At 40.8% G+C, this 15,136-nt stretch overlaps 1 protein-coding gene across 3 annotated transcripts in view; it reads right to left on the minus strand.

The window, feature by feature from the left end:
* PATE2 (prostate and testis expressed 2) overlaps positions 1 to 15,136 on the minus strand; it is a 197,119-nt gene that overhangs the window by 180,811 nt on the left and 1,172 nt on the right. The gene's annotated exons all lie outside the window — the stretch shown is intronic.

The following is a 15,136-nucleotide window of genomic DNA, read 5'->3' on the forward strand; positions in this document are numbered from 1 at the left end:
GTCCCATGAGCTGGAGTCTTTAGGCATGGGAACTGGCTCCTCTGACTTTTCATTTTGAAGTGCAAGATTGGGCTCTTCCCTAGTTGTTTTTAAGGAAAAAAGGACAGGTCCCTGCCTCCAACAAAGACCTGTTCTTCTTGAGAAACTGGACTTTTATCATTAACATATTGAATTAGAAGCTAGCACATTACATTCTCATTCCACCCAAACTTTGGCCAGAAGATTGAGGGTTTGAGGATAGGGCCCTGAGTCCAAATAAAACAACAATATTTTATCATTTGTTGTTTCTACTTGTGTTTAGTCCCTTCATTATCCTTCCAGTATTTTAACATGAGATCTAGGGGGCTATCAAGGGGAATATCCTTATTACCATCTTTATCCTTCTTGCTCCTTGTCTTGCTTGGGGTATTTCCCACATTGGGTCCTGGTTAGGCTCAATCTCTCGTATTAAAGATGTCTCGCCTAGGCTTCTCTGGAGGCTTGCTGGGGCTATTAGACTCAATCGCTCATATTAGAGATGTCTCGCCTTTCCTTTAGCCCCACCTGCTGGAGGCTCCTTGCATTCACGCACACTTTCAACCCCCAGAATATCCCCACCACCAAGGAAGTATTTTGTTGTCCCTGCGACATTTCTTACCTTGGTCTGTGCACAGAGTTACCTGGTCGCAGTTGTATGTGAGGATCCTTTCCCCCAAGTCGCCAGCTGGTTTCTTTCTGCATTGCTGAGAGTCTGGGTTTATTCATCACACTAGGTGGGTCTTGATTCCTTACCCCTGAGGCCACTGCAACAAGGCAGCGGGCATGCCTCCTCACGGGAGAGATATAGACCCTCCCCAGAAGAGAATGGGAATCCTGGACGAGCCCTCAAATTTGTATTTGTATTTCAGTGCTGCAAAAGAAACAGCACTCAAGCATAAATTTTCTCAGCAAGGCAATTTACTTCTGTAGAAGGGTGCATCTCACAGATGGAGCAATGGCAAGAGCACACCTGAACAAAGAAGGAGAAGGGGGTCTTATCCCTGACGCAGGTAGCCCCTACTGCTGTGTCGTTCCCCTGTTGGCAAGGGTTGAACCACACAGTCTAAGCTAATTCTGACTGGCTATTTTAAAGAGAGCAGGGTTATGAACCAGAGTGGTGGGGTGAGCAGTTTTGGCGGGAAGGATGGTTACAGAACAGGTGACTAAAGGTGACTCAGGTCAAAGCAGGTGACCAGAGGTGACTCAGGACAGAGCAGGTGACCAGGAGTGACTCAGGGCAGAGCAGGTGAGCAGGGAAACAGATGTGAACTACTGATTAGAACTGGTGTAAAAGGTTGTTTACTGAAACTAGAGGCAAGGAGATGAGGAGAATGAGGAATTTAAACTTTAAAATGGAGAACAAAGAACTGAACATACTGACATACTGATCCTTTGAAGAGAAATTTAGAATTCACTGTATTTAACATCAGCAAACCAAATTCAACAACACACTGAAAAGATAATACACCACAATCAAGTGACTTTTATACCAGAAATGCATGAATGCTTCAACATTTGCAAATCAACAAATAAGATACATCACATAAACAGAATTAAGAACAAAAATCATATGATCATCTAATAGATGCTAAAAAAGCATTTGATAAAATTAAGCATCCCTTTATCATAAAAACCCTCACCAAACTAGGCATCAAAGGAACATACATCAAAATAATAAGAGTCACATATAATAAACTCATAGCCAACATCATACCAAATGGGAAAAAGTTGAAAGCATTCCCTCTAAGAACTGGAACAAGACAAAGTTGCCTACTTTCACCACTCTTATTCAACATGGTACTGGAAGTCCTCACCAAAGCAATCAGACAAGAGAAAAATATAAAAGACATCCAAATTAAAAAAGAGGAAGTCAAATTATCCTTGTTCACTGACGATATAATCTTATATTTGGAAAACCCTAAAGACTCCACCAAAAATCGCTTAGATTTGATAAATGAATTCAGTTAAAGTTTAAGGATACAAAATTAATGTACAGATATCAGCGCCATTTCTATACACCAGTAATGTTCTAGTCAAAGATATCAGTCAAAATAATATTAATAATTTTTTAAAGTAAAACCTTCTGCTCTAAAAAACATACTGTTAAGTATAAGAAAGGACAAACTATAGACTGAGAGAAAATATTTCCCAAAAAGGACTGAATATATTTCCTGACTATGTAATAAATTATATATTTATATATTTATATTTAATTTATAAAACTATTTTTATATAATGAATTATATATTTCTTGAATATATAATGAATTCTCATAACCTAATAACAATAAGACAAACACCACAAAAAATTTTATTTAAAGGGAATAATATAGGCGTTAAGAAATTATTTAGGCAGATAGTGAGGGTACAGGAGTCCTTGGTAAGGTTTTTCTTTTAATAGAAAGCAGCCCCCAAATCATTTCTTTTCTAACAGAAAGTAGCCTGAAAAATCAAGCTGCAAGCATAGATAAGCAAGCTGGAAACTTGCACAGGTGAATCCCGGCAGCTGTGCCAAAAGCCAGGTATATACAACAAATAGGTTTTCTTCTCCCTTCTCCTTGTCGCCATGTGTGCGGGTGTCATGGCACCGGCCAGGTGGAAACCACATCTGCCTAATAAAAGAAAGATTAGGGTGGGATGGCCAGCCTCTTTGTGGACTATGTAAATGGCACACTTGGTCCAACTAAATCCCTAGGCCCTATGTAAATCAGATACTGCCTCCTCAAGCCCTCTATAAAACCAGCCGCTTCCCACCGCAACCCGGGAGATCCCTTCGGAACCCCCTCCCTCTGCACAGGGGAGCTTTCCTCTTGTTTCTTTCACCTATTAAACTTTCTGCTCTTAAACCCATTCCGTGTGTGCCCACATCTTTGTTCTCCTTAGCGCGAGACAACGAACCTCAGTTATTTCCCCAGACAGACAACACCACTTCATTGTGGGGACTCGCCCAGGATCAGAATCAGAACAGAAGGTATATTCATCAGAGGGGTGAGTACAGGCGCAGAACTTAACTTTCAACTCTGTCCTTTCATTTGGAGGCTCTCGGCCTCCATCTTAAGTTCAAACAATGGGCATCCTATAGCCACCTAAATGCTAATAGGGCGGCCGCCATGCTGGAAGTCTCAGATGTTAGGCTTGCTTGGGAGAACATGGAGAACTTCTCAATACTCACGGATCATTGGGAATGTTGGCCATGCTTCTCGAACCAGTTTTCTCTCACGGAGGACCTAGCCGTCGTGTGGGGCTAGAAAAGGTCCTGAAGCAACTGAAGATTTCTCGCCAGGACTACACCCTGGTGTTATCTGAAGGCTTCTGGACTGACTCCGCCTCCAACTGCCCGGCTGGGTGTCCGCAACAGGATCTACAGCTGTCCTATCGCAAAATTTCCTCATTTCCTATCCGCAAATGCCATGTCTCCTATCCTCTCTGTGTATGCAGTGTTTGAGAATTTTTACAGTTCAGGAAAATAGTCCTGTTAGGAAAGATTAGCGAATGCCATAGTAACTGAGAATATAGCACAAGGGAATGCTGTTTTCTGTCATTTTCTAGGAGCAAAGGGCCTTTCTCAATAAGCATTTCTCCCTCTACCCTTCCTCTGGGAAGCGCACGGTATTTCTAGGTCAACGTCGCCACCTAGTGGAATAGGAATCCTCTCCATGAGGCACAGCGTTGGTCCATTGCTGTAACACTCGAGCCTCCCAATTCTCCTCCCTTTTTGCACCCCTATACTAGAGACCAGGCTTTATGCCCCTTCTGTGAATGCGAAAACTCTGCCTTCAACAATTAGGAGTAAAATGTCCTCCAAAGCCAAATTTTAGTTCTGATACTGTCCCATCAGCAGGAAAACAGCCATTAGGTCCCTACGTTCTTTTAAGGCACACATTCTGCCCCCAGTTAAAACAGTACTTAATTAGTAAGGAGATTTTAAATCCAGAAGTTCACCAGAACCATTCTCTAAGGGTAAACCATTCTCTAAACACCTGAGATTGGGTAATTTAGAAAGAAAACAGGTTTATTTAGCTCATGGTTCTGCAGGCTTGGAAGTTCAAGGACATGGCCACCCTGGCTTCTGGTGAGGGTGTCATAACATGGCAGACAAGGTCAAAAGAGAAGAGAACAGGTACAAAGAGAGAAAACCTGAAGAGCATCTGGGCTTTATAACAACCCACTCTTATGGGAACTAATCCATTCCTGTGTTGCCAGAGTGAGAATGCAAAGCCATTTCATGAGGGATCCACCCCCAAAACCCAAACACTTCCCACTAGGTCCCACAGCCCAACATCACCACATAGGGGATCAAATTTCAACATGAGTTTTGAAACCATATCCAAACCATATCCACCTTATACAAAAATTAACTCAGGATGGATCACAGACTTAAATATACAAAATGTAAAACTATATAAAACTTTTAGAAAAAAAGGAGAAAATTTTGGGGATTTGGAACTAAGTAAAGAGTTCTTAGACTTGCCACTAAATGTATGATCCATAAAAGGAAAAATTAATTAATTGGACTTAATAAATTTTAAAAGTTTTGCTTGGTGGAAGGCTCTATTAAGGGCATAAAAATACAACCTATAGACCAGGAGAACATATTTTCATACCACCTATTTGGCAAAAGACTAGTATCTAGAATATATAAAGAACTCTGAAAATTCAACATTAAAAAAATAAATAATACAACTGGAAAATTAGCAAAAGACATGAAAACAGTTCACTAAAGAGAATATTCAAATAACAAATGCATGAAAAGATTTTCAACATTATTAGCTACACTGAATTTAATGTAGATTAAAACCACAATGGAATGTTACTACATACCTAGAGGGTGGCTGAAATTAAAAACTGACAACACCAAATGCTGGTGAGGATGCACAAAAACTGCATCATTCATACACCACTGATGGGAATGTAAAATGTACATGAAAATAAATTAGTTTGGCAGTTTCTTTTAAAACTAAACATGCAACTACCATGTAGCCAGGCAACTGTACTCTTGAGCATTTATCCCAGAGAAATGAAAACATACTCACACAAAAATCTGTATGTGAATGTTTATAGTAACACTGTTCAAAATTGCAAAAAAAAAAAAAAAAATGGAAATAATCCAGATGTCCCCCAGCGGGTAAATGTTTAAACAAACTGTGATACATCCAAGCCATGGAATACTGCTCAACAATGGAAAAGAACAACAACCTGGATGAATCTCCAGATAATTTTTTGAGTGAAAAAAAAAAAATCCCAAAAAGTTCTGTACTCTATGATTCCATTTAAATAGGAAGTCAGGGTGGAAAGACATTGGGTGTGGATATAAAATGGCAACATGAGGGAACTTTGTTCTTTATCTTGACCTTATCAGTGTTAATATCCTTGTGTAATATTGCACTGTAGTTTTGCAGACGTTACCAGTGGAGGTAATTGGATAAAGTGACAGAGGATCTCTTATTTCTAAAAATTTAAGAAGTAAATCAGATACAAAGAAATATGATGTAAAGAAAACCTCATTCACGAGTTCATGTCCTTTGCAGGGACATGGATGAAGCTGGAAACCATCAGCCTCAGCAAACTAACCCAAAAACAGAAAACCAAACACTGCATGTTCTCACTCATAAGTGAGAGTTGAACAGTGAGAACACATGGACACAGGAAGGGGAACATCACACATGGGGGCCTGTCAGGGGGTGGGGGGCAAGGGGAGGGAGAGCATTAGGACAAATACCTAATGCATGAGGGGCTTAAAACCTAGATGACGGGTTGATAGGTGCAGCAAACCACCATGGCACATGAATACCTATGTAACAAACCTGCACATTCTGCATACGTATCCCAGAGCTTAAAGTAAAATTCAAAAAAAAAAAAAAAAATAGAAAAGAAATACAAGAAAACCTCATTCACAATCTGGCGTGTCTAGTCTTCCTTTTATTTAAAATAGTTGATTCTCAATCCTGGATGTTGTAACTCCCACAGTAGACTTTTGGTGATGTCTAGAGACATTTTTGATGGTCACAATCGAAAGAGTGCTGCTGCATCTAGTGGGTAGAGGCCAGGAATGCTGCCAAACATCCTAAAATGCACAGAACAGCCCCCATAACAAAGAAGTATCAAGACAAGGCTGGGCGGGTGACTCACGCCTGTAATCCCAGCACTTTGGGAGGCCGAAGCAAGCGGATCATGAGGTCAGGAGATCAAGACCATCCTGGCTAACACAGTGAAACCCCGTCTCTACTAGAAATACAAAAAATTAGCCGGGCGTGGTGGCGGGTGCCTGTAGTCCCAGCTACTCGGGAGGCTGAGGCAGGAGAATGGCGTGAACCCGGGAGGCGGAGCTTTCAGTGAGCCAAGATTGCACCACTGCACTCCAGCCTGGGCGACAGAGTGAGACTCCATCTCAAAAATAAATTAAATTAAATTAAATTAAAAATAAAAAAAGAAGTATCAAGACAAAAACGTCAATAGTGCTGAGGTTGAGAAACCCTGATTTACAACATTAATATCTTTCACTCTGCATCAACATTTACAACATCTGTCCCTCCCAAATGAGGAATCTCATTGATTATTAGTAATTTCAGGACAGGAACTAAGTGAAATAAATTACTAAGTGAAAGGTAGTAACTAAATGTTCTTCTCCTGAGGGATCCCAAGGCTAAAATTACCAAAAATGAAAATAAAGCAAAATTAATTCAACCAAACTTGATTTTCATTGTACATGTGGCAATACTAGATGTTATGAATAACAACAAATATAAGACATATGGTGCCCCAAAAAGCTTAATATTCTTGAGAGAATAAGACACATATACTTGGAAAAGTAATAACAGTAAGGCAAATTATGAGTAAAAATGCTTAATATGTAAGTAAGAATAATTGAGAAAAATGAGTTGGCCTTTAAAAAATAGATTTAAGAAGAAAAGAATTTTAGAATGGAAGCAATTAACAATATCTCATTTAACTACTGATTTTGTAGGTGAAGTAGCTGAAACACAGACTGACTAACTTATCCAAATTATGAGAGCAAATTACTGAGACCAGAACTTTAGTCTCCTGATTCCTGATCCTTTGTTGCTGTTTCCTGTATAACACACTGCCTTTGTGATTGTTGGAAAGACATAAACAGAGAAGGCCGTGTATGACTATCAGTGGAAATGTACATCATCTCTTCATCATCATCATCATGTAGCAATGCTAGATGTTGTGAATACTAGATGCTGATTCTCAATCCTGGATATGTTGACCTCACGGTGGACATTTGGTGATGTCTGGGGACATTTTTGATTGTCCATCATCATCAGAGCTGACATTTGAGTGTTTAGTAAACATACTGGTGAAGGGTTCACATTATGAAATATCAGAAAGTAAGATTGGAAAGGAATGAGCATCTCAAGAAGAAAAGATAAGACTAAACAGAATAGTAACAGTCTCGATCTAAATGTTGTAGATGTTAAATGACAAATAAAAGCAAGTGCTACAAAAATTTCAAAGATGGTCAGATTCCGATGGCTTAAGGGTAGTTAGGCAGGGCTTGGTAGAAGAGGTGAGTTGGAGCTGAGAATTCAAGAGCTCCACAGGATTTGGAAAGAGAGGAGAGGTCAATCTAGATAAAGAAGGCAGTATAGGGCACAGAGTTAAATAAACCAAGTGGCTTTCAGGACAGCGAAGAAACAAAACTAGCTAGAGTAGAGGACTTGAGTAGAGGGGAAATAAGACTGAAAAGGCACGATGGCTCCAGATTGTGCAGGAACCCAGGCAAACTGAATTTACTCTGGCAAAGAGAAGTCACTGCAAGTGCTTAAGCAGAATAACTTGATTAAAGTTTTAGGAAGATTCATCTGGCAATGACATAGGATGGATTGAGCCAAGAGAGATATAAGGGAAGGCAGGGAGCTATTCATCTAATAAGAGTAAGAATAAAGAATAACAATACTATACAATATCTATAATGTGTTTAGTTATTACTTGGTAGACACTGTGCTAACATGCACTTTTTAATTTAATTCTCACCACAACCCTACAAAGGAAATTGAATTAGTGAACATTTTTTCCCCTCCACTCTCACATACCACTCAACACAACACTTCCCACACCACATGTGTGGGAGTTATTTCCCCACACACCAAGCAATCAGCTCTGCAGTGGACATCAGCTGGGTGTCTTCTAGTTCAATTATGATTCTATATACTTGGAAATAGGGTCAAATCCCACAGGTTGAGGGCTCAGGCCCGCAAGAATTCCCCCCGCTTCAGATGCCAGTCACAAGTAGTAGACTGTCACCCATACTTCTGACTGACCAGCAATAAATTGGGAGCCCCTACAACCCCCTCCTTAGATTCAGTTAACTTGCTAGAGCAGCTTACAGAACTCAGGCAAACATTTTACTTACATCAACTCACTAATTACGGAGGATATTACAAAGGATACAGATGAACAGCCAGCTGGAAGAGGTACATAGGGCAAGGCATGTGAGGGGGGTATGAAGCTTCCATGCCCTCTCTGAGCATGCCACCCTCAAGGAACCTCTATATGTTCAGCTATTCAGAAGCTCCCCACAAGCTATCCTTTTAACTTTTTATGGAAACTTTATTACATAGGCATGACTGATTACACTGGTCATTGGTGATCAACTCAGTCTGCAGCCTCTCTCCCCTCCCTGGTGGCCGGGAGATGGGGCTGAAAGTCCCAACACTCATCATGCCTCGGTCTTTCTGGTGACCAGCCCCCATCTTGCAACCAGTCATCTCACTAGCATTCAAAAGCCACTCTTATCATTTAAGAGATTTCAAAGGTGAGATTTCTAGCCTGGGTGAGATGTTGTCCAGGCTAGAGTGCAGTGGTGTGATCATAGCTCACTACAGCCTCTACCTCCCATGCTCAAGTGTATTATCCCCATTTTATAAGTGAGAAAATTGAGTCAAAGAGATGCTAAGTAACTTGTCCTTGTCACAAACTAGGGAGTAGAGAAGGCAGAATTTGTACCTAGATAATATGACACCATAATATGAGCTTATATTCTGAACTATGCCATGTAAACAAAGTATGGGAGGCCACTGTTTGGATTAGCTTCCTGCACGAGGTTCCAAGAGATCAAACCAACCAGAATGAAGTCGTTCACATTAGGTGCCACATAATCAAACTGAGCTCTGAAACAGTCCAGTTTTCCAAAAACAGAAGATTCATAGCAGCCAATCCGGAGTATGGATTACCTAAGCTAGCATGATGAGGATGTTCCCTGTTTTAACACTATAAGGAAAGAAATTTTGAACCGACCAATCTACTTTTTGTTCCATTTCTGCTTTCTTCTACCCTTTTCTGCCTATGAAGCCAAACTCCTCTGCTCACTTCATCTGAACACTCATTCTATTTTATAAAATGAGGTGTTGTTTGATTCTGGAATCACAAATAAAAGCCAATTTGAACTTGAAGCTAAATTTGCTGTAATCGTATCTTTTGATAGTCATGTCCTCCCATATTATTAAATGTGTTACTGAAAGAATCCAAGAATGAAATAATTAGGACTGAACTAGTAATTAGTAGCAAAAAGGAAATGGAAAGGAGAGAAATAAAGCTGAATAATGTAATGTTTGTTAGAAAAATGGGGATGAGAAAAAGTAAAAAATGCTTAAGTGTTGGGAGTGATTAATACCACAGATAGAAACAGGGGATTCGCAAGGTGAATCCAGAGAGGAAAGATGAGTAATAAAAATTTCAGATATTTGGGAGGCCGAGGCGGGCAGATCATGAGGTCAGGAGATTGAGACCATCCTGGATAACATGGTGAAACCCCGTCTCTACTAAAAACACAAAAAAATTAGCCAGGCGTGGTGGTGGGCACCTGCAGTCCCAGCTACTTAGGAGGCTGAGGCAGGAGAATGGCATGAACCCAAGAGGCAGAGTTTGCAGTGAGCTGAGATTGCGCCACTACACTCCAGCCTGGGCAACAGAGCAAGACTCTGTCTCAAAAAAAAAAAAAAAAAAAAATTCAGATATGTTGCATTTGGAAAGATGAAAAGACATCTATGTAGAAATTCTAGAATACAGCTAAGGTAGATATTAGAAACCCAGGAAAGAGGTAAGGATTGGAAATACAGATTTTGAAATTACTCCACATAAAATGGATAGTGGAAGCAACAAAACCATTAAGCTCTCCAAGGTTTAAAAAAAAAAAAAAAAAACGGAAAGGATCAATACTTGGGGTACAGCAATAGTTGAGTGGCAGAAAAGAGGTGGGAGGAGAGCCAGGACAGGGTACTCTCAGAGTTCCACGAATGAGAGTTTCAGGAGAAGGCAGTGAACACACTTGGTATCACACAGGCTGCCTTCTTTCATTCTGCACTTTCTCCCTGGAAGACTTTGTTCTTACCCTTTACTTAAACTACATCCACCTATATGCAAATGAGTCATACATCCATATCTCCAGGCCATATGTTTCATCTAAGCTCCATGCTCAGTCCTCATTCTTTTTTACTTCTTAAAAGTAGGCTAAGTAACTTGTCCTTATCACAAACCAGGGAGTAGAGGAGGCAGAATTTGTGCCTAGATAATATGATACCATAATATGAGCTTATATTCTACCTACTTTTATCTCCACCTGGAAGTCTCCAGGGTATCTCAAATTCTACATGCCCAAAATCTAACTCTGCCTCTCAAAACAGTTTTCTTCCTGTATTCCCTATCTCAGAAAACAGAATCCAGCTGCACAAACAGGAATCCTATGAATAATCCATGACCTGCCTCTCTTTCACATCCCAACCCCAGTCAATCCATTTCAAGTCATCATGAGTTCTAGCAACTAACTATCTCTATCCCCTTCTTGAAATCTCTGACTATTATCCTCCTAGCCTAAACTACCAGTCTTCCACCTGGAATAATCCAACTATCTCCCACTTGGACTTCACATACAATCTTCTCCTCTTCAAATCCATTCTCCTCAGTGCTGCCAACAGATAATTTCAAATGCAAAACTGAATATGTAGCCCTTATCTGACTAATTAGCCATGCCCCAACCCTGCTTAAAACACTTCAGTTTCTATAGCTCTTATCAAATCTCTTGCCTTGGCCTACAGGACCTGCATGATTTGACCACTGCCTATCTCTCAGTCTCATCTCTACCATTATTTTCTTTGCTGGTCTTTCTGTTTCTTGACTCTTCCATTCTTATAGACCTTTGAGTATGCTTTTCCCGCTACCTAGCAAACTCCTTTCACCCTCTTCACTTCCCTCCACGTCCTTTCAACTACTTATCTTTCAATTCTTGGTTCAGTGACACTATGCCAAATCTCCCTATTATTAAATGTTCTCATTGAACCATTTGCCTTTCCTTAGCATTGAACACAACTGTAATTTTATAATACAGTTGCCTCTTGAACAACACAAGTTTGAACTTCACAGGTTCACTTGTACGTGAATTTTTTTCAACAAAAGGCAATTGAAAATGCAGTATTTGAGAGATATGAAACCTGGGTATACAGAGGGCCAACCTTTTCATATAAGTGGGTTCTGTAAGTCTAACTTTAGGACTTAAGTATGCATGGATTTTTGGTATATGTAGGGGCCCTGAAACCAATACCCAGATTATACTGAGGGACAACTGTAATTTGTGATTGTTTCATCAATGTCAATTTCTCCTATCAGACCAAAAGCTCCATAAGGGCAGAAATTGTGTCTTTTTATTCACTATCAAATCACGAAGACATAGCACACTACTTACCACAGGTGTTCATTAAATACTTGCAGAATTGATTATCAAATACTTTTTTAAATTTTTTATTTATTATTTTATTTATTTATTTATTTATTTTTTTGGAGACAGAGTCTTGCTCTGCCGCCCAGGCTGGACCGCAGTGGCGCCATCTCCTCGGCTCACTGCAAGCTCCACCACCCAGGTTCACGCCATTCTCCTGCCTCAGCCTCCCGAGTAGGTGGGACTACAGGCGCTGGCCACCATGCCTGGCTAATTTTTTGTAGTTTTAGTAGAGACGGGGTTTCACCGTGTTAGCCAGGATGGTCTCGATCTCCTGACCTCATGATCCGCCCACCTCAGCCTTCCAAAGTGCTGGGATTACAGGCGTGAGCCAATGCGCCCCGCCTTTTTATCAAATACTTCTAAGAAGTAAAAAAGAATGAGGGCTGAGCAAGACGATTGGCGCTGACTACCAAGATCACTGGTGACCTTTGAAAGTACAGTTTGAATATACTGATGAGGGTAGAATCCAGAATGCAGGGACTTAAGGAGCAACTGAGCAAAGAAAATAGGGAAGAGAGGATGGACAAAAAGCCTGACAGAAGGGAGCAGCAGTCTCAAGGGAAAGCTGGTTATTTTCATTGTTATTCTTTATGCCATTATTGTTCTGCCTCCAATACTGAGAAGACTTAAACAGAGAAGAATTGAAAATATTAGGGACAGGATGTAATTAGTCAGACAAGGGAGGACTATAGTTGAAAAGTTTGTCTGAAAATGTCAACAAAGAGGTGAGGTAAGCAAAGATATCATAAAGGAGTGGTTAACTTGGCCGGGCGCAGTGGCTCACGCCTGTAATCCTCACACTTTGGGAGGCCAGCACTTTGGGAGGCCAAGGCGGGCAGATCACCTGAGGTTAGGAGTTCAAGATCAGCCTGGCCAACATGGCGAAACCTCGTCTCTATTAAAAATACCAAAATTAGCTGGGCATGGTGGCACGCGCCTGTAATACCAGCTACTCAGGAGGCTGAGGCAGGAGAATCACTTGAACCCGGGAGGCGGAGGCTGCAGTGAGTCGAGATCGTGCCACTGCACTCCAGCCTGGGCGACAAGAGCGAGACTCTGTCTCAAAAAAAAAAGAGTGGTTAACAAGCATGATGATACAACCAGTTGAAAGCAATATTTGAGTTCATAAAGAAGTTGATGAGTTGATAAACCAACAACACCTAATTGGGGAAAGCATAAGGAAGAGAGCTGTGTTGCAATCAAAAGGTAAGGAAGCCATGTTCAACTACACCGCTTAGATGTAATCAGCAAAATCCAGATTGTGGGAGATTGTACAGGGCCAATAACCTGGTTCCTTCAACAAATAAATTGCAAGGAAAAAAATGAGGGAGAAATTTAAAGAATAAAAGAAACTTAAAGAACATATGGATTTGACATATCATGTGGATTTGACTGGATCCTGACCCAGTTAAGCAAACTTTAAAAAAAGAAAGACAAGTAGAAAGTTGAACTCTGGATATCTGATGATAGTAAGAAAAGGTCAGGAGATCGAGACCATCCTGGCTAACACGGTGAAACCCTGTCTCTACTAAAAATACAAAAAATTAGCCGGGTGCGGTGGCGGGTGCCTGTAGTCCCAGCTACTCCGGAGGCTGAGGCAGGAGAATAGCATGAACCCGGGAGGCGGAGCTTGCAGTGAGCTGAGATAGCGCCACTGCAGTCCGGCCTGGGTGAAAGAGACTCCGTCTCAAAAACAAACAAACAAAAATAGTATTATGTTATGCTTGTAAAAGGTCCTTTAATTTTTCAGAGATCATACTGAAATATTTAGATTTCAGATACTCAGTATTTGCTTCAAAATAATACAAGACAAGGTATGTGGTGATATAGAAGCAACAAGACTGGTCGTAAGTTAATCATTGCTGAATCTGGTATTGAGTTCACTGGGCTGGCTTCATTATGTATGGTTTTTTAACATTTGTTTGAAATTTTCCATAACAAATTTTTAAGATGAGATTTGGTTTGCAGAGTAGGATTTTTCTCTATATACTGTATTTTAAGTGGTCATGGTTAAAGTTTCTTGTTTAAGGTTTGACCGGGGTTCAGTAGATTTCTGGGAACCACAAGCATTATTAAATCAGATCTAAGAAAAATTGGAGGACTAAGCAATCCACAAAAAAACCAGGGTTGGGTAGAACACAAGATACCACTTGCAATATGAAATATTCAGGAGTGGATCCTTCAAGTTGCTATGTATTAAATGTTTTCAAAGATCAAAATTTAATATAAAGGATAACAGAAACTAATTGGGGCTGCACACAGTGGCTTACGCTGGAAATCCCAGCACTTTGGGAGGTGGAGGCCGGCGGATCGCTTGAGGTCAGAGTTCAAGACCAGCCTGGCCAATATGATGAAACCGTCTCTACTAAAAATACAAAAATTAGCTGGGCGTGGTGGCACACGCCTGTAGTCCCAGCTACTCAGGAGGCTGAGGCATGAAAATCATTTGAACCTGGGAGGTGGAGGTTGCAGTGAGCCAAGATCGTGCCACTGCACCCCAGCCTGGGCTACAGAGAGAGACTCTGTCTCAAAAAAAATTAAAAAAAAAAAAGAAAAAGAAACGAATTGGGGGATCCATAAGGAGTATGCTGATGTTCAAAGCTGGAAGAAAAATGATTCCATCTACTCTTTGGTTTCTAAGACAGATTGGAGATTCAAAGCCAAAGAAAAAGTCATGCTGGCATAAGATAAAACCTGAGCATATTAAATTTGCTCCTATGGAAAGAAAAGAATATATGCACTAAAACAAAGGTCCCCAACCCCCAGGCCACGGACAGGCACCTAGGAACCAGGCCGCAAGGCAGGGGGTAAGCCATAGGAGCTTCATCTGTTTGTACAGCCACTCCCCATCTGGCATTACTGCCTGAGCTCTGCCTTCCGTCGCATGAACAGGGGTGTTAGAGTCTCACAAGAGCGTGAACCCTATTGTGAACTGCGCAAGCCAGGGATCTAGGTTGCATGCTCCTTATGAGAATCTAATGCCTGATGATCTGTCACTGTCTCCCATCACCCCCAGATGGGACCATCTAGTTGCAGAAAAACAAGCTCAGGGCTCCCACTGATTCTACATTACAGTGAGTTGCATAATTATTTCATTATATGTTACAATATAATAATAGAAATAAAGTGCACAATAAATGTAATGCGCTTGAATCATCCCAAAACCATACCCCCTCTCTGAGCCATGGAAAAATTGTCTTCCATGAAACCTGTCTCTAGTGCCCAAAAGGTTGGGACCGCTGCGGTAAAGGAGTGTTATGATATTGCAGATGTAGGGGCAGTCACTCAAATCTCCACAACCTATTTCTGTCATCTTCCCTCCTTTGTTCTTTCCATTTTCTTCCTCCCACAAATTCAAAGTGCCTTAGAGGTAGCACAAAGG

This window comes from Pan troglodytes, chromosome 9 (genome assembly GCF_028858775.2).
Source record: "Pan troglodytes isolate AG18354 chromosome 9, NHGRI_mPanTro3-v2.0_pri, whole genome shotgun sequence".
Lineage (NCBI taxonomy): Eukaryota > Metazoa > Chordata > Mammalia > Primates > Hominidae > Pan > Pan troglodytes.